The 21,153-nt window shown below is 39.0% G+C and overlaps 1 long non-coding RNA gene across 1 annotated transcript in view; it reads right to left on the bottom strand.

Moving 5' to 3' along the window:
• Nucleotides 1–21,153, bottom strand: part of LOC132402828 (uncharacterized) — a 238,734-nt gene that overhangs the window by 74,341 nt on the left and 143,240 nt on the right. The window contains exons 6-7 of the long non-coding RNA XR_009515091.1: nt 13,579–13,651; nt 5,405–5,520 (exon numbers count right to left, since the gene is read on the bottom strand). This is a non-coding gene — a long non-coding RNA (uncharacterized LOC132402828). The remainder of the gene's footprint in view (nt 1–5,404; nt 5,521–13,578; nt 13,652–21,153) is intronic.

Below are 21,153 nucleotides of genomic sequence, written 5' to 3' on the forward strand. Positions count from 1 at the left end.
TTGTCCCACACTCCTTGCCTCGCACACCTATTAGTCCCATAATCTGTGTACTCGGTGGGTATTTTTTGTCTTCCATTTCTTTGCATCAAGGTAGTACTTATTTAGTACTTTGATGTAAAGAAATCGAAGACTTTTTAGCTTGGTTTAATTTGCACCTATATCTTCTTCAGTAACATTACCTTGTGATCTCTACTATGCAGTATATAGAATATATGCCACCTTTGACATGAAACACTCGATTCTCCAGACACAATGTTTTTTTTTAAAATGAAATTGAATCATGCCTTTATTTCAAGTGGCTTTAATTCTGCCTGATCCCAAATAGTTTTCACTTAATAATAATGTTTAAGAGACAGCAAACCCAATTTTTTATATCTTATAATTTCTTTGACATTAACCCACTATTGCCAAATTGTAATTTCTAATCATCACAATTTTTTTGGAATTTTGACATTAATATGACACTTGTAAAGATTGTTAAACTGATCCAAATTGACAAAACAATGCCATGCAAATGTATTAAGCATTCATACTTCAATATACTAATATCACCTAGGCTCTGAAAGTTTAATATCACAATTCTTTTCACGATAATGCTGAAATATATGCTCTGTTTCAATGCCATATCTGCAATAATGGCATTCCAGTAGACCTTTAATTAAATTCTGTAGAAAATACTTAAGTTCACCTTGATCAGAAATCCATTTCCTAGGAATGGCTTTGTCAAAATCATCCTGAAGGAATGGATTACAAAAACCCCTGAGACAGGGCAGTCAGCCTTGAGCTTGTCTAGTGAAATAAAAGCTGATCTATCTATCAGATATGAAGGAATGGCATCTCTTTGTGTGCCTTGCAAAATAGTGGAGGCTCATCCTTAAAGTTTGTTCAGGTAATGTCGTGAACAAAATCACATCATTTACATTAATTGATCAATTGGCTCATTTTAAGGATAAATACATTAAATTTCTATAATGCTATGTGCTGCAAATTTGCACGGAGACATAACCAAATCCAGTGCAGCATAAAATAAGCTGCATTAGTTTTTGCAAACTGAGCAGAATCTACAAAGCAGAACTGTGGAAAGTGACAGTATGCCCAACAGTTTGAAATTTTTGCATTGCCCTCAGTGAAAATTCATCCATTACATCTTCAATTATTAATTCATGGTTAGCAAACTGAGCCATTGACCATTCTGTTTTCTGGAGAAGTGCTAAGAAAAACAATGTATGTCATTTGCCTTCTTTGGGTTTGTTCTGACATTACTAATTGCTTGAATTGAACATCAGGAGCAAAGAAGTGATTTTAGAAAGTGATAAGCTAGAAGCAAGAATGCCTTTGCATATGCATTTGGGCTACGAGATGACTTAAGTGACCTGCTTCATTTAGCTTAAAAATTTAAAACATGTTTACATGATAATAGATTTGTATAAATTAAGAAAGAACATTTCCTAAATTGCTACTCATATAAAATGTAGACAGAAGTTGTAGTAAATCACAACAGTAATATGATAGGTTATATCTTAAACCAGTTTGGCTCATAATGATTGCCATTATACTGACCTCACATGCCCTCAGGTCACAAAAAGGATGAGAAAAACAGAACTTGATTACTTGAAAGTGCACTTTGATGAAAACAAAATTGAAAGGGGAAAGTTAAAGTTAATTTTCTGTGGCACAGACCATTGAAACCAAAGGTGGAGAAAAGGAATATTTTCCCCGGATTTGGCAGTCTGCATACCTCAGCTTCAAAGTTCCCATCACTGAATTTTGAAAAGAATATAATGAAACAAGTTAGCAGTAAGGATACCCATGTATATGCAGATTTCAGACCCACATACATTCAGAATTGATGGTGCAGGCATCTGTCTGCTAGCAGCAACAGCATTAAGTGTAATTTGCCACAAGTTAAAGTCTCACAGCCAGGATCACCTTTCTTTGCCTTATTTTAACTACAGTTCAACAATTGGTTAAGTAAGGATTGTGGAGATTAAGCCTGGAACTACACTAAATATATCAAAACATGAAGTGCCAATCTGGTAAAATTCTGAACCAGGATTGCATGATTGATAAATAATGGAAGTACTGCAGTTTGGACAGAGTTAAGATATCACAAAAGTAATTATCTATTGGAAATAGTTCCAGGAATGTGCATATGTTTATCAGAGGCGGAGTTCTATATTGTGAATGCAAAAGACAAGGTTACAAGACTTGTAACCGTATTCAGTGAGATATATTGAATCCCCACTTATACAAAAGCCAGCCAGTTCAGAAAGATGGAACACTTTAATTATGTGCATTCCTAAAAAGCAGGATGATTCCAATTAGGCTGTTCCATCAACCCACTCTTAATCATCAGCAAAGTGACGAAAGGTTTGGTTGAATTGCTTTCAGTGGCCAATTATTCATTGGTCTGTTGCTCCCTGGGATTACGTCTTGGAGCTCCCTATTGAACAACTCTGTGGAAAACTTTCACTTCAACAGCTGGAACAGTCCAGGAAAATAACTCACTACCAGCTTCTTGAGAGCAATGGGAATGGGCAATAAAATGTACTTGACAGCATGAATAAACAAAATCTGAGTAAATAATCTTAAGGTTTGTTTAAAGTTCAAAGCTCAAATATATACTTAGAGGAAAACTGGTAGCCCGTACAGAGTTGTCAATGTACACTGGTGCCATCTTAGTCAGAAATATGTCATCATAGTCAGGGAGAAGTACAGCACAGAAACAGGTCCTTCAGCCCATCTAGTCCATGCAAGACCGTTTAAACTACCTACTCCCATTGACCTGCACTGGGACCATTGCCCTCCATAGCCCTATCCAAACTTCTCTTAAACATTGAAATCAAGCTCACATGTGCTGGCAGCTCATCCCGCATCCTTACGACCTTCTGAGTGAAGAAGTTTCCCCTCATGTTCCTCTTAAACATCTCACCTTTCACCCTTGATCCACGACCTCTGGTTGTAGTCTCATCCAACCTCGGTGGAAAAAGCCTGCTTGCATTTATCCTATCTATAACCCTCACAATTTTGTATACCAGGTGTTATACTAGGTTTTGTATACTGCATTCATGTGTTACAATTGTCTGTTAATTTGTTCCTGCTCATTAGGCAGGGTAGAAGCAGGAAGAAGGTTTTGGGGGTGAAGGACAGAGGGTGAGTGGAAATGTGGAAAATTAAAGAGAAGGCTTCAAATGGTAGTGAAGGCTGGCATGATAAGTAACAATCTTCTGGTTAAGTACTGATAAGTACTGTCAGATAGGGAGAGGACATACAGGTGTATCAGCATTTCTAGTCTTTGAGTAAGAACAGGGAAAAAGTTTTAAAAAACTAATTTGGAAACCTCTTTGCATTCATAACGAGATACAAATTGATGATGCAAATAAGAGTAAGTGACTATGATTTTATAGGCATCATGGAGATGTGATTCCAAAGCTGGGATATAAACATTGTAGACAGAACTCGTTATGAGGAAGATGGCCCAACAGGAAAAGGATAAGGGACACTGAAGGGAAAGGAAGTAATACTGATCTTGTCACTCATACCAACACGAGTTATTCAGAGATAGGAGGAGTCCTGCTACTCTGGCATTCATGAAAGGTACAGTAAAAAGAATCTTTCCCCATTATTTTCCTGTTGGCTTCCAGTGGGTCGTTAAGGATCACTGACTCTGACACAGTAGAATTGGAAAATTCAACAGAGTACCTGGTCGATAATTTTTAAATAATTTTCCAGAGAATTAGTTAAAGAGTCCCATTCAAAACAACTGGATTAAATTTTACACCTGCAACACATGTCAATTTGCACAAAGTTCCTTTCCAGAATAATAAAATTAACAGTGGCTGAATAAAACTCATCCCTGTTTTAAGGAGAAGAGATTCGGCATTTTCTTTTTCTGAAACTATTGTAAGTCCCAAACTTTCCATTATATCTCACTAGAGATTTAAAGGTTAATTATTCCACTAAAACACACAGGGACTTGAGCCCTTTTATCTTTCCCTTGTGATTACACTAATGTACTTTTTATGGCAGTGAGCTTTGGTTGTTATAAAGTTCTGTTTCCCTGAAGCATCTCTAAGCAAAATGGTATATATAGTTGCATTGTTTTTATTTGAATCTGGAAAATATTGCAGCAGTTTAGGCTTTAAAAACTTAAAGAGAGATCAGTGAGGATGCTCTTTGTAATCAGCAACCTTCAGTGTTAAAATTGAAAAGAAAGCATTGAATATATATTTTAATATTGTGAGACACAACAATTTTGATAGTGTTTCATTCAGCATATAAAATAAAATCAACATAGTAATTTTATTATATTCCTTCAAGCTACTGTGCTGGAGAGTTCAGCCACTGTTCATAAGCTGCAGGAAGAGAGTTATAGAGGTGACAGTGTCAGAAGTTAACAGGATTTTGCTGTGCTATGGAAACCTATGATAGGAATCAGAAATGTTAACGTGATATCACAGCTTGACTGACAACTGTCGATAGAAACTAGATGGAGATGAGGTCAATATGGATTTTTTTTTAAAAATTGTCTTCAGCTGAGCAGCTTCATGAGTTCAGTATCAAATTGTATTAATAATAGCATGTGTCTAGAACATCTTCAATTATAATGTTCTATCTCATAATGTAAATAAGATAGTGAATAACTCAGTATCTAACTGAAATCATAATAAGGGATTGGGGTTTGGATACAGGATTAAGATAAAAAATTTTAAAATACTCAAATATTCCATTTCATCCAGCTGTCTCAGTGAGAAACACAGAGCAAAGCACAGTGGTATGATTACCAGATTGGTGCATGAGATGTCAGAGGTCAGTCATGAATGCAAAATGCATTCCAGGTAGAATACAGAATTTTCAAAATGGATCTTAAATCAGTCTTTAAAACTCATCTGGTTGCAGATGGTTAATGACTTTTAAAAATCTTTCAATAGTCCCAAAATTGGTTTCAGGGAGTCAATCCAATCAAAAAATCTTATATAGTTTTAATCTTAGTTCCAGCTGAACATTCTTAAAACAAATTTTAAAAGATAAATACATGTATATACACATCACCAACCTGAAATCGCCTCAAGATCCATTTTCTTTATTTCTATTGTTTATTTCCAATGAGCTAGAAATTGGTTGACAAGCCTGAATTAAGTAACAAGCTCCAGGTGTCTGTCAAAAGTTGAGAGGCCCAAAGTCCTAAGATTGGGCCTAAGGCCTTACCTTAATAACTATGATAATCTGACTAGTATCTGCTGTGAATCCAGAGGGGCAGAGGATCAATATGAACTGATGCCTTGCAGGGTGTGGCCCTTCTCAGCAGATCCTATTAAGTTCTGCTAGCTTTTTCCAAGAATTTTCTACAACTAGGAGAAGCAGGCATTGTTAATAAAAGTTTTAAAAGTTCATGTATTCTTACCTGTTTGCTTGCAGTCCCTGGTTGCACTCTAGCATATGCTGGGTGCTCTTAAGAGCAGAATGAGAGCCTGATCAGAATTGCCCGAGGGCCTGCTCTTCAATGCTCATCTCAAATCCCTGGAAATATGCCCGCAGAGTGATGAACATCAGGGAAAGGAAATTAGACAGACTCAGAATCAGGTTTACTATCAGTCATGAAATTTGTTGTTTTGTGGCAGCAGCACAGTGCAGGCAGAACAAATTACTATAAATTACAATATAAAAATAAATAGTGCGGATGAGGAATAGTGAGGTAGTGTTCATGGGTTCATGGACTGTTCTGAAATCTGTTGGAAGATTGGAAGAAGCTGTCCCTAAAATTTTTAATGCACATCATCAGGCTCCTAAACCTCCTTGCCAATGGCAATAATGAGAAGAGGGTGTGTCCCAGATAGATGCTGCCTTCATGAGGCAGCTCCATTTGAAGACGTCCTCATTGGTGGGGAGGCATGTACCCGTGCCTCACTGAGTAGCATGTCTAGTTATTACTGGTGCTCTTCCCTCACTTCAGTCTATTGTCCGCAAGCTTTAAGACTTCAAGCTACAGTCTCCTGCCTATCACATGATAATCCTCAGCCTCTCCATGCCAACTGAACTAAACCTTTTCTGTTATCATTGGGTTCTCTTCAGTAGCAAACTCCCAGATGGAGATGTATTGAATGTAAATCCTCCAAATAAAACATTCTCCATGATTTAATTTGCAAGCCGGAGGTTATTACCATATAAGACATAGGAGCAGAGTTAGGCAATTTTCCCATTAAATCTGCTTTGCCATCCCATTCTGGCTGATTTATTATCCCTCTCTACTCCATTCAGCTTCTTCCCATATACTTTCATGTCCTGAATAATCAAGAACCTATGAACCTCACGTTAAATACACTCAAAGACTTGGCTTCCACAGCCACACGTGGCAATGAATTCCACAGATTCACCATCCCCTTGCTAGAGAAATTCCTCCTAGTTTCTGTTCTAAATGGACCTCCATTTATTCAGAGGTCGTGTCCTCTGGTGATAGACCTCTCCACTAGAGCAAACATCCTCTCTACATCCACACTATTTAGGCCTTTCAATATTCGATAGGTTTCAATGAGACCCTCCTTCATTCTTCTGAGCTCCAGCAAGTACAGGCCCAGAGGATCAAATGCTCCTAATTCCTAATACGTTTATTCCTGGAATTATTCTCGTGAACCTCCTCTGGACCCTCTCCAATGCCAACACATCACTTCTTAGATAAGGAACGCAGACCTACTCACAATACTCCAAGCGAGGCCTGACCAATGTGTAATAATGCCTTAGCATTACTTCCTTGCTCATATATTCTAGATCTCTCAAAATGAATGCTAACGTTGCATTTGGCTTCCTTACCACTGACTCAACCTGCAAGTTAACCTTTAGGACAGGGTTCCCAACCTGTGGTCCACAGACCCCTTGTTTAATGGTATCAGTCCATTAGCATAAAAAAGGTTGAGGACACCTGCTTTTGGGAATTCTGCACAAGGACTCCCAAGTCACTTTGCATCTTTGATTTATGAATTTTCTCCCTGTTGAGAAAACAGTCCACACCTTTATTCTTTCTACCAAAGTGCATGACCATACATTATATTCCATCTGCCGCTTCTTTGTCTGTTCTCCCAATCTGTCTTCATCCTTCTGCAAACTCTCTACTTCCTTAATGCAACCTGCCCCTTCACCTATCTTTGTACTGCCGGCAAACTTGGCCACAAAGCTATTAATTATGTCATCCAAAACATTGATATATTATGTAAAAAGAAACAGTCTTAACACCAACCCCTACACCAAAGGTCCCCTTTATACCCAGTCTTTGCCTTCTGCCAATTAACCAATCCTCCATCCATGCTAGTATCATTCCAGTAATACAATGGGCTCTTAGCTTTTTAAGCAGCCTCCTGTGCAGCACCTTGTCAAAGGCCTTCTGAAAATCCAAGAAAACAAAATCCACTGACTCTCATTCATCTGTGCCTGTTATTTCCTCAAAGTATTCCAACAAATTTGTCAGGCAAAATATCCCCTTTAGAAGACTATGCTGACTTTGGCCTACTTTACCATGTGCCTCCAAGTACCCCAAAATCTCATCCATAATAATGGACATCTTCCCAACCACTGAAGTAGGGCAAACTGGCCTATACTTTCCTTCTTAAAGAGAAGAGTAACATTTGCAATTTTCCAGTCCTCCAGAACCATCCAGAATGTAGTGTTTCTTGAAAGGTCATTACTAATACCTCCACAATTTCTTCAGCTACCTTCAGAACCCTAGTGTGTCGTCCATCTTGTCCAGGTGACTTAATTACCTTCAGACTTATAAGCTTCCCAAACACCTTCTCCCTAGTAATAGTGACTACATTTACTTCGGCCCCCTGACACTCTCGAATTTCCCGCATATTACTTGTGGTGTCTTCCACAGTAAAGACTGATGCAAAATACTTATTAAGTTCATCTGCTATTTCTTTATTACCCATTACTACTTCTCCAGGATCATTTTCCAGTTGTTTGATACCACCTCTTGCCTCTCTTTTATTCTTTATATAACCTGTGAGGTACTGGAGGAGAGCTAATGTTGGTGTCCATTTAAGAAAGGCTCTAAAAATAAACCAAGAAGTTACAGGCCAGTGAGCCTGACATCAGTAGTGAGAAAGTTATTGGAAGGTATTCTAAGGGACCTGATATATGAATATTTGGATAGACTGGGACTGAATGGGGATAGCCAGCATGGCTTTGTGAATGGTAGGTCATGTCTAACCAATCTTATAGTGTTTTTCGAGGACGTTACCAGGAAATTTGATGAAGGCAAGGCAGTGAATGTTGTCTCCAAGGACTTTAACAAGGCATTTGGCAAGGTCCCACATGGGAGTTTGGTTAGGAAGGTTCAGTGGCTTGGTATTCAAGCTAAGATAGGAAATTGGATTTGACATTGGTTTGTGAGAGAAGCTAGCAAGTGGTAATAAATGATTGTCTCTCTGACTGGAGGCCTAAGACTAGTGGAGTGTGGCAAGTATCACTGCTGAGTCCATTGTTGTTTGTCATCTATATCAATGATCTGGATAATAATGCGGTTAACTGGATCAGCAAATTTGCGAAGACACCAAGACAGGGGCTGTTAGCAAGGAAGAGAATCAGAGCTTGCAGCAGGATCTAAACCACCTGGCAAAATAGGCTGAAAAATGGCAGATTGAGTTTAATGCAGACAAGTGTGAGGTGTTACACTTCGGTAGGACCAGCTATGATAGGTCTTACATGGTGAACGGTAGGGTACTGAGAGTGTGGTACAACAAAGGGATCTGGGAATACAGGGCCATAAATCATGGAAAGTGGCGTCACAGATAGATAGGGTCCGAAAGAAAGCTTTGGGCACATTGGCCTTCATAAATCAATATATTCAGTACATGAGATAGGATGTTATACTGAAGTTGCATAAGATGTTGGTGAGATCTAATTTGATGTATTGTGTGCAGTTTTCATCACCTGCCTGCAAGAAAGACGTAAATAATGGTGAAAGATACAGAGAAAATTTACAAGGACGCTGCCAGAACTTGGGGACCTGAGTTATAGGGAAAGATTCAATAAGTTTGGACTTTATTACCTAGACCGTTGGTGAAAGAGGGGAGATTTGATAGAGGCATACAAAATTATGAAGGATATAGATAGGATAAATGCAAGCAGCCTTTTTCCACTGAGGTTGGGTGGGACCACAACTGGAGGTCATATGTTAAGTGTGAAAGGTGAAATGTTTAAGGGACAGTGGTGAGAGTGTGGGATGAGCTGTCAGTGCAAGTGGTGCATGCAAGCTCATTATCAACATTATTGGATACTTACATGGCTGGGAGGGTTATGCAAGTCTATGGTGCCAGTGCAGTTCAATGGGACAAGACAGTTCGCGAGGGGTGATTGATAAGTTCGTGGCCTAAGGTAGAAGGAGTCAATTTTAGGAAACCTAGCACGTCTATTTTTCAACACAGTCCCCTCCTACATTTACACACTTAGTTCAGCAGTCATGGAGCATACGGATCCCTTCTTTGTAGAAGTCAGCGTCTTGGACCTCCAGAAGCGGTTAACAACAGGGATGATTGATAAGTTTGTGGCCCAAGGTAGAAGGAGATGAGTTATTAACTTCAAACTTTCTGTATAATCACTCAAAGAGTTGAACTGCACATGTGTGTAACAAGAGTTGTATAACTCATCTCCTTCTATATATGCTGTCTTTAACTTTCCCTGTCAGCCACGGTTACCTCGTGCTCCCTTTAAAATACTTTGTCATCTTCGGGATGTATCTATCCTGCCAAACTGCCCCCAGAATCTCCAGCCATTGTTTTTCTGCTGTCATCCCCAATAGTGTCCCCTTCCTATCATAACACTGCGCTTATTGCAGGGCCCTTCTATCTTTGCATTACCTGGCATCAAATTGACATGCAAGGTAAAGCTACAGCCTTTCAGCTCCAGCAATACAGGTTCAATCCTTGCCTCTGCCACTGTTCATGAAGAGCATGCTCGTTTTCCCTAAGAGCATGTATTTTTCTAGCTTTTATATGGTTAATGGTGTAAATCATTCTTAATGTATAGCAGTATGCTAAAGTCTTAGGCACATACGTATACTGTAGCTAGGATGCCTAAGACTTTTGCACAGTACTGTAGTATTTGTTTGTATACATTGTAATGCTGCCACAAAAAAACCCCACAAATTTTATGACATACGATAAACTTGATTCTGAGCTGGATAAATATCGTGGACAGTGTGGAAAGGGGCAGGGAGAGGAAATTATGGTTGGGAAAAGAGGAAGGGAGAGGGAAAGAAACACGAAACACCAGAGATATTCTGTAAGGATCAATAATCCATTTGCTGGAATCAAATGACCTTGCCTGGCATCTCAGGGCTGGGTGTGTGTGACTGCACCCATGCCAAACCCCTCCTTCTCCCCCACCCCAGTACACCTTCTCTGCCACCTATCCCACACTCACCATTCTCAATATCCTTTGTTCCCGCCAGGTTTACAAACTCGCTCTCCAGTCCACGTTGACAAATACAGCACTGTGCAAAAGTCTTAGGCACCCTGTTTATACATACGTGCCTCGGTCTTTTGCACAGTACTGTAGGCGGGTCACAGGAGAACTAGCAGGAATCGTGAAAGAGAATAGGATGGAGGGAAATAATCTGGGATATGGGTCAATGGGATTTCTCTGCAAACTGGCATAGATTCAGCAGGGAAAATGGCCCTAGTCTATGTCGTAAGGAAAGATGAATGCACAGCACACAGCGGAGATCAACAGCTGCGGTGTCAGCTGGGCCAGACAGAACCGGCAGTCGCTGAAGTGCAGCAGTCTGCAGCTGGCACTGGCCACAGGCAGCTCAAAGCAACCCGCACAAGAAGCATAACTTTGCTGACCCCATGCCTCATAGGAGTAGCTGTATGAGGAAACCTTCTCTGGAATGGCATCATGGATCAGCACTTGGGTGAGAAACGAATGGGAAGCAATTATTGTGTTGGTAATTAAATTAATCGCATTTATTATATTTGGCACTTCAGTCAGAGTGTTATTTTATAGCGGCTTTGAATTTGCATTGAGAGTGTGTCATTGATATAGAAGCAGGATGAATGGTTTTAATGTTTAATGCAGGATTAAAAGTGACAAAGAATGCAAGAAGGACTTATGATGTCGAGGGGCTATGTAGAAGTTATCAGGAGGGAAATGTCTGGCACAGTGACATCATAACTCAAGAATCTACATGCTGGTCATTAAGGCTGTGGGATTCATTACTTTAGACAGACTACTGGTTGAATTATGAAATAGGATTGGGCATCCAAGATATCACGGCTCTCCTCCTCTGCTATGCTTCAAATCAGTAGCAATGCTTTGGGTGAAGCTCCCTGTGATTACCGTGAAACTATGGTAGAGGGGTGTAAAATAAAAAACTGAAAATGCTGGCAAAATGTAGTAGGTTAGGCAGTATCTGTGAAAATAGAAACAGTTAACTCTTCAGCACTGTGATCCTTTGTCAGAACTGGGAAAGAGAGAAATATCCGTTAGTTGTCAGTCTAAGAGAAGCTGTGGGAGGGATGCAAGGGAGGGAGGGAGGAACAGGATAACTGTCTGTGATAATATGAAACAGCTAAATGGGTGCAATTAACAGCACATTTTGCCTTTTGGTCTGTGTAAAATGTTGTTCATGGTAAGTTTGTGGTACCTGCCCAGCAGGCCAAGCTTTTACAAGTAGGAAAAGGAAAACTCAGCCAACATGATAAAACAGAAATTGGGAAATGCTGGAAAATCTTAGCAGGTTTGATAGCATCTGTGGAAAAAAAAGTTCACATGTCAGATGAGGAGATGAGGGAGAGGGCGAGGGAGAGAGAGAGAGAGAGAATGACACAGAGAAAAAGAAGTCAGCTTAGACAGCAAAAGTGGGCAATAGGTCGAACAAAGGAAATTTCTCTGCTAGATCGAAGTCATGTAGCAGATGGGATCAGATTAAACTACTGTGGCTGCATAATTTGTTGTAGAGGCATGTGCTGTCCGTTCTCTTTCAGGGAGACGACATGACTGCATTCACATCAGTCCTTCATTTGATGTCAGTCTTGGAGCCAAAAACATCTCAAACTATTTCCAGCTCTGATAAAAGTCATCAGTCTTAAGTGTGAATACTCCAGAAATGCAGCCTGGGCCAATGTGTATCGTTTAAGAGCAGTGAAAACTGAGTCTGTGTTTTCAACAAAGAATTAGATAAAACAGATCCCTGAGACAGGCACTTAAAGAAAATAATGTCAATGGATACGGGGAAAAGTGGAGGAATGGGACTGTGTAGTGGGACTCTTTTAAAAAAAAACGAGCACAGGCTCAATGGGCCAAATTCCCTCCTGCAGCATAAAGAGTCTATGACTCCTTGACTGTAAAAGAAATTCAGTGAATTCTCTAAAGCTGTGAAGATGGGACAAGACTTATCAACTAGAGTTGTCCAAATATACCTTCCAGAACTCACCCCTTATTACAGAACTTAAAATCCAAAGTTCAGATTAAATTTATTTTCAAAGCACATATATTACACCATATAACCCTGAGATTCATTTTCTTGCAGGCATTAACAATAAGTACAAAAAAAAACAATAAAATCAATGAATATCTGAACCTAACAAAAACAAACAACCACCTTGGCAGTAGTCTTGATAAGAATTCTGGCAAAAACATACAAGACAGCAAAATGAAAATACTCTGTGACATTTGAAACACAAGCCATAAGGGGAGATATTGTGGAACAAAAGGACTTAGAAATAACTGCTTTGCGTGTGAGTGTGTGTGTTTGTTTGTAAGTACATCTATTAATAAATGTACATTTCCATGCATATCGTTGTATCTCCCTGACTTCATCGCATCAACATCACTAAGGCATGATGTGGTTATTCTGTCAGAAACTTCAAAGCAAGTGGTCATGGTAAAACTGACAGTGTCTTGGGAAGACACTTGAGTGTAAGAAAGCTAAATACCAAGGACTGGTAGAGCAGTGCCAGAGACAGGGGTGGAGGGCACGATGCGAGCCTATAGAGGTGTTGCTTGCTGATCGCTCTGTATAATATATTCTCTCCTTGGCATTTTGGGGGCTGCAAAGAAAAGTGCCATCAGGACCTACACAGAGGCTGTTGAGTGAGTCTGCAGATGGCTATTGGTTAAGAGGTGTGTCAGGTGGACCAATACTGCTGGGACACAAGCCAGGGCCTGATCAATCCTGGTCAGACTGCCTGGTCGAGGGTGTCTGATGCTGAAAGATCCAAAACACCCAATGACCCCAGTTTACATCACTGATAATGTGTCCCAGCATGTATTTCAACAACTGCTTTTGAACAGTATATATGTATTTTCTGTGTTTTCTTGCGCATTTTCTGTATTTTCTTAACCAAATATTTGTATGTGTGTGAATATCTTAATGTGAAATTTCCACATAATTCATGAGGATTTGCAGAACTTTATCAAAGAAGTTCAGTACAATTTTCAATAAAATTGATTTTCTAATGGAAAATCCTAAACTTAACTGTTTTTCCTAATTGCATTATATATAATTTTTTGCAATCATTACATTGACGAAAATCAGCAGGCTACAAAGATTGGTCACACATAAACATTAACTCTGATAGTTACCCATTTATTAGATGGGCCTTGGTTATTGTGATCCGTTAGTTCCTCTTATCATTTGTTATAAGCAATATGTTACCTGAAACAAAAAAATATATAAAATAAGAAATCACCAACAAAGATTCCAAATAATCGTAATTCCTGCACGATGCAATTCACTGAGGGTGAACATAACTTAGTACAAAGAAATCACTGACAAAGAGTTTCATGTTATTATAAGCAACATGTCTCTTTATTTGAAGGCAACAAACTATAAATTAACAGACAATAAAGGATAAAATGATTAAACAAGAAAATCTAAATACATTAAAATGAAGGAGTATAAAACAGCAAAACAGCAAGAAAACATATGAACTAATTAAAGATAACACTAAAATGATGAAAGATAGTCAATACTGCTCATCAAAACTATCTAGTTTTATAATTAATCTAAGATTAGTTTGTATGCAGAAGACTGGAGTATTACAATGATGGGCTTTTAATGGCAAAGATACTAAAAACAATTTTTTTCCAACACCACTTCCTTTGAAATAATATCAGCAAAAGGTAGTCTAAAATCTTTCAATGCTTCTGCCCCAATTTGCCATTAGTTTCCATCCTGCCACAAGCCAAGGATTGTTAGTATTATCTTACAAGTCTTGAATTTACTATACTTGCCACTCTGCTGCTTTCTGTGTTGCCAATACTCAGTGAAAATTAATCAAAAATAACATATGAATGAATATATAAGGAAATTAAACTGATGGCAATGCATATGACCATAGTGGAGGGAAAATAATATCACTAAATGGACAGAAACAAAGTTCAGAGTAACTTTGTATCAGGAAGTGTATTCTCTGCTTTTACAACCTCAAAAATATATGAACTGTACCCACAATCATACAAAATATATTATTTTGAATTTGTCCAGTTTGGTTGAGGTGCATGAAAGGAAAAAGAAACTTGATTGTATATGGTGAAGGTAAAGAATAGCTCAGAATATTTTATACCCAATTAACTACTTCTGATGTGTAATTATTGGCAGCCAGTTTCCCAATTAATGAGAAAGGAGGTTGACCAAGTGACCTATTAGTGTTGGCTGAGAGAGAAATGTCATCTATAATGGCAACACAGCTGTTCTTCAACATTCACTTCAAAATGGTACTGCCAATTCAGTCCAAGCTAACATTGTTTCACTGACCTCATGAGATCCATGATTAAGAACTAAGAGTTTGTTACCATAATTCTTTATAATTCAGGAAGGGTCCTTTTGGCCACTCAACTCTAAGACAGCTGTCAGGGCATCACACAGATCACATTCCCTCACTTACTTTCCTGCAATAACTTCTCTTCATAATTTATCGGCTCTATCTAAGTTCTCCCATAAACCACCTACACCAGGGGTAATTAACATATCAATAAGCACATATATGGGGTGTGAGAGGAAACTCTTAAAGCCACAAGAACATCAGAGATTAGCATCAAATTCAGGTTGTTGAATCTGTAAAGCGTCAGCACAGTCCATTACACTACTGTGTCACGGTACCCTATCGGCCAACACCCAAGGCTGACAACTGGAAACAGATGATATAGGAATCAGAATCAGCCATATCACCAACATATCTCATGAAACTGGTTAACTTCAAGGTAGCAGCACAATGCAATGCATGATAATACAGAGAAAAAAGAAAATTGTGAATTACAGTTATATAATATCTAATTAAATAAGTTGTAAAAAAAAGAGGAAATAAAAAAATATTGAGTATTGAGGATGTGTTTGGGAGTTTATGGGTTCAATGTCCATCCAGAAATTGGATGGCAGAGGGGAAGAAGCTGTCGAATCACTGAAAATCTTGAAACTCGTGTTATAATGTACTTTGACAGTTGTTAAGGTTGTAGGACATTCAGATTGTCAATTTGGAATGAATTTGGCCCATATTAAAGGACCCTGTAAAGTTGCTGTTAACAATTCAAAGATTTATTTGTCTCTATTAAAATTATTTCATTACTCTACAGAGTTGTTCTTCTAGTAATCCATTCAGATAGAAATTAGATAGAATTTTCCTGCAAATAATATGTCAGAACACAGCAGTCAGTACAATATGATTGGATGAAATCATATTCACAATCTATTCACAAAACTCTACGCCACATGGATTTTTTCTCCTGTCATTTTTTAGGACTACTATTGATTAATAGATAGAATTTTATTGCTGTGATTAGTTAAGAACTCAATCATTATTGTTTGCTGTGACTAACAGGATTGAAAGACAGTGAACTAAATGGAACTTGGTGAGCAATTCCTTTCACCTAATCCTTGAGCATCTGCAGGGCTCCAGCTAAGTGTGTTGAAGGGCAACAGTATGACTTGGAACACCTTAAAGCTGAGCATTAGCGGAAGGAAGGAAGGAAGGAAGGAAGGAAGGAAGGAAGGAAGGAAGGAAGGAAGGAAGGAAGGAAGGAAGGAAGGAAGGAAGGAAGGAAGGAAGGAAGGAAGGAAGGAAGGAAGGAAGGAAGGAAGGAAGGAAGGAAGGAAGGAAGGAAGGAAGGAAGGAAGGAAGGAAGGAAGGAAGGAAGGAAGGAAGGAAGGAAGGAAGGAAGGAAGGAAGGAAGGAAGGAAGGAAGGAAGGAAGGAAGGAAGGAAGGAAGGAAGGAAGGAAGGAAGGAAGGAAGGAAGGAAGGAAGGAAGGAAGGAAGGAAGGAAGGAAGGAAGGAAGGAAGGAAGGAAGGAAGGAAGGAAGGAAGGAAGGAAGGAAGGAAGGAAGGAAGGAAGGAAGGAAGGAAGGAAGGAAGGAAGGAAGGAAGGAAGGAAGGAAGGAAGGAAGGAAGGAAGGAAGGAAGGAAGGAAGGAAGGAAGGAAGGAAGGAAGGAAGGAAGGAAGGAAGGAAGGAAGGAAGGAAGGAAGGAAGGAAGGAAGGAAGGAAGGAAGGAAGGAAGGAAGGAAGGAAGGAAGGAAGGAAGGAAGGAAGGAAGAGCAACATTTAAGTGACCATGTCACTAGCTTATTATATTGTGAGCTGGATAATGTAATTGCAGAACTGACAAGTCTGCTGCTAGATCTTGTCAAGCATCTCTTAACAACATTATAAGGACAACCATGCTTGAAATTATCTGGTCAGCAGAGACTGGTTTGTTGCCTATTGTCCTCAAAACTATAAGTGTACCTCTTAGAACAACACTTATCTTCAGGAGAAAGTATTTTACTGATCTGCTACCCTCATCTCCAGTGGGAAATATATAAAGAGGCAAGTGGCTCAAACTATGCATTCCATTTTCATTTAAAAGAGACTTTTTTTGGTGACAGGCTGCCAATGTCTCCACCACTGAAGTGAGTTTTACAAAGTACTATTTACATAACCTGCATAATATTCCATTTCAAAGGTGAATTCAGGATTTAACTGAGGCTATGCCAGGAAACATCTGGACATGAGGGCTCTCTTGCTTTTCTCAGTGCCTACATCTGCCACATGAATCAAATTCTCCTCTATATCTGCTTATTGAAGTTCCTTATGTTCTTTTATATGACTTTGGCATTATTGAGACCAGCTGCATCCAAGGATTAGCACTAGATGGTTGAGACTAAAATACTTTGTCCAAGAGGACTGACAGCAACAGACCCTAATTGATGTAATAATTGGCATTGATAACACTGAATGGAATGGGTTACAACTGTTTCACAACATTAACCTAAGGCAGTGAGCAATTCATTTAATGCATCTTCACCCACAGTTGCAGATAAAAGGAACTTTCTATAATGTCAGTGAGTTCATAACACCAATTTTATAGCTGAAACTGAAGTCAAGAACACCATGTAAAGCCCAGCTGACTATCAGTCATCACAGAAAGTCAATAGACTTTTATGCAACTTTGCATTTTATTTTCTCATGTTTATAAGATATTTCATAAATCCAGTTAATTTCTTTTTTAATTCTCACATTTACACTGCTGCAAAATAGTATTTTTTTCACCTCCTCTAAGATTTTTTAAAATTGTTTATACTTCTTGCTTTTGGGTCAACCATGTTAACCTCACTTAAAATTCCACTTTGTCAAACTTTTACTGCTAGGGTTGGTGTAAAGCATTTTTGTTTTTACAGTGTTACATTTGTAATTTCAATGCCTTTGGTGCGTAAGCTCAATGAACTTCCATTCAGCTCTACGAATCTTTAAGTTTATTTTACCCGAGATGAATAAGATTAGATGATCTTAATCAGAATCAGAATCAAGTTTAATATCACCGCCATATGTTGTGAAATTTGTTAACTTTGCAGCAGCAGTACAATGCAATAGATGATAAATATAGAAAAAATTGAAATGCAATAAGTATATAAGTATTGCAATAAGTATATTAAAGAGTTAAATTAAGATAAGTAGTGCAAAAACAGAAATAAAAACATAGTGAGGTAGTGTTCATGGGCTCAGTGCCCATTTAGAAGTTAGATAGCAGAGGGGAAGAAGCTGTTCCTGAATCATTCAGTGTATGCCTTCAGGCTTCTGTACTTCCTTCCTGTTGGTAACAGTGAGAAGAGGTATTGGGGGGTCCTTAATGATTGAAGCTGCTTTTCTGAGGCACCACTTCTTGAAGACGTCTTGGATACCACAGAGGCAAGTACCCACGATGCAGTTGACTAATTTTTCAACTCTCAGCAGCTTACTTTGATCCTGTGCAGTAAACTCCCCCCCCCCCCCCCACCATATTAGACAGGGATGCAGCCAGTCAGAAGGCTCTCCATCTGTAGAAGTTTTCGAGTCTTTTAGGTGACAAACCAAATCTCCTCAAACTCTTGATGAAATATAGCCGCTGCCTTGCCTTCTCTATAGCTGCATCGATATGTTGGGGTCTTAAAAGTTTTTAATTCCTTTATAGATTAAAAGTGTCAAAGGCAAGACAAACTTCTTCCACTCTCTAAACATTCTTCAGAAAGTGATACAATCCCAGAACACAATTGCGTAGGAAGTTCCAGGACTTATATTCTGTTAAAAAAGGAAACTCTTTGTGTTCCTATGCACTCACTACTCTTCTCTTTCTTTGCAGTATTAGCAATGGGTTTGGGAGTTGTCAAACCCACTCCTGTTAGTAGCTGCAATGAGTTATAAAAGGGTTACATCCTCCAGCCAAGGGGGCTAATGGTAGAAGGATGCCTAAGGCAGAGAATGTGGGACATTTGACTTTGTTTCAAATGTTGTTAAACTTTTTGAGTGGTGTTGAAGCTGAACTCCTCCAAGCACACAGAAAATATTCCATCACACCGCTGTCTTGGGATTGCAATTGGCAAAGTGGCTTTGGAGCATCAGTAGGTGAGTTAGTTGCTAGAGAATAATCAACACCTGACCTACTCTAGAAGAAGCAGTATTCTGAGACTTCTCTAGTTAAATCTCTGGTCAATGGTAGTGTCCTGAATGTTAATGCCAAATTCTGTAGCAATAGAATTAGCAATGAATGACAAGGGAATATGGTTACAGGTAGTTTCTTTTCTTTTGGAGATGATAATTTATGTGGCAAATGTTATTTGCTACTCAATAGACCATCTTTAATGTGAGGAGTACAAAAGGGGCTGAACACCCCGCAGGCATAAATGGACATCTCTGAATTTTTGTTCTTGTGTTTGAGAAAATTCCTTCGACAAAGATGATTGGGCCAGGAAGGGTTCCTGAAGAATATATCTAGCAGTGTAGACACAAGAGACTGCAGATACTGGAATCTATAGCATCAAACAATCTGCTGAAGTAAGATGGGAGGTCAAGCAGCATCTGTGAAGGAAAGGGAAAAAGTTCTTGGAGAAACAAATTCCATTTAAACTGAGTGGTGATGAGGCCATGCTGATCAGCTGAGCTTGATGGGAAAACACAACTGGGGATTTGAAGAAGCTGTTTTCCAGTATGGAGAGTCAATAGTCCAACTGAAATCTGGACCAAGGAGTATTTAGGGATGCCTTTGGAGGCTACTAGCAAATCCATCTATTTCCACGAAACAACAGCCACTGATTTTAAGATTACATTCATAATCTCATCTTTGTCTGCTGATTCTCCAGGCCAAGTTTTCACAGTGTGGCCAGAGAGAGGCAGCAGTCTCACAGCTGGTGGCTAAAGCAGTGTTGTGCTCTGATTGGCAACATGATGACCTAACTTTTGAACCTCAGTGAAACTTGTTTGTATGTGGCTGCCTATAATTGTGTTGATATCACATTGCCCTATCCAGGCACAAAATATCTGAAACTTGTCAGGCAAACGGGGTTAAAATAGGTCCGCCACTTTTGTATCCGGATTCCTTCCATCTGCAGTTACATAACTGGTTGTTCTGTAGCATTAAAACATCTACAGGATATATACAAAAATCCATCTTGGATTGAGAACATCTCACAGTCACTCCTATATTTTTCTTTGTTTTGTGAACCTGACTCAAGTTTAACCTTGTAAATTGTTTTTCAGAATTACTTTTAAGGAAATATTTACACTCATTTTTTATATTCATTTTTTTGCTCTAACTGTAATTTTTGTGAAATACTTCAAAGATGTTGTCAAATCACAATTAAGTCCAATATTTTTGTTTTGCTTCCCTTTCTTTCAACATGGTCAACCTTCAGAGATGAAGAAGCTGGACTGATAAATTGCTCTTTGACCTCACATTCACTGTTTCTACTATACACAGGTGTGTCCTTATGTATAATCACATTATTTTATTTCCTTATTCCATTCTCAACCATTCCTTGCCCTTTGCCTTCTCAGCAGCCACCAGCACCTCTCACACCTGCACAAATACAGTACACCAGGATTCCACTGAGCACTTCCCATAGTGGTACAACTAGTTTCAGAAAAACTATCCGGGGAGTCATGTGAGCAAACCCCTATCCAAGCATTCCATGCTACATTAATTCTTCACAGTTTTGTTTTTTGATAACAGAAGCCATGTCTGAACAATCCTACAAAGGTAGTTTACAGAACACACAGGCACTAATGTGTCACATTCTCTGATGTCAATAGCCTTTGTTTATCTTTGTTATTGTTGCTAAGAAGGAGTCTCCAGAGTTTTATTTTCACTGACACAATCTCTCCAAAGACAGACACTAGAAATTTGCATTCCAAAGCACCTTGTATTGTATATCAAATCAGCCTTAAACCAGGTTTTCTGCTGAAACCAGTATTTGCAAAACATGCCTCCTGCACCATAAGGGCTGCCTTACCTGATTCTTCTTTTTCACACACACCTTGATATTTCACATCAAGCCTTGCTGAAGTTGTGCCCACCATCACAACTAGCCTGAGAACCAACAATCCTGTTCTTCACTGCTGGCAATGGCTCAAAAGCCTTTTGAACATTCCTGGCCCACCTTACACTCCTGCTCCTAAATTTTAACACTAACTCAAGCTCTTATATTAATAAAAAGGAATAGAAATAAAACGGCTTGAGCCAGGTCAGCATTACCACTCCTCACCTTAATAACTGCAAACGTCAGTTTGGATTATCAGGCAGCAAGAGCCCAAACTCCATAGTCCCAAGGCCTTTTAACATTTAAAACTGTGGCATTCTTGCTCAGACTATCAGTGGAAAGCTTTGAGGTGGCAGAGTGCTCCACATCAGAAGGAAGTACAGCTACCCTGATTC

The sequence above is a fragment of the Hypanus sabinus genome, chromosome 12 (assembly GCF_030144855.1).
Source record: "Hypanus sabinus isolate sHypSab1 chromosome 12, sHypSab1.hap1, whole genome shotgun sequence".
In the NCBI taxonomy this organism is placed as follows: Eukaryota; Metazoa; Chordata; class Chondrichthyes; order Myliobatiformes; family Dasyatidae; genus Hypanus; species Hypanus sabinus.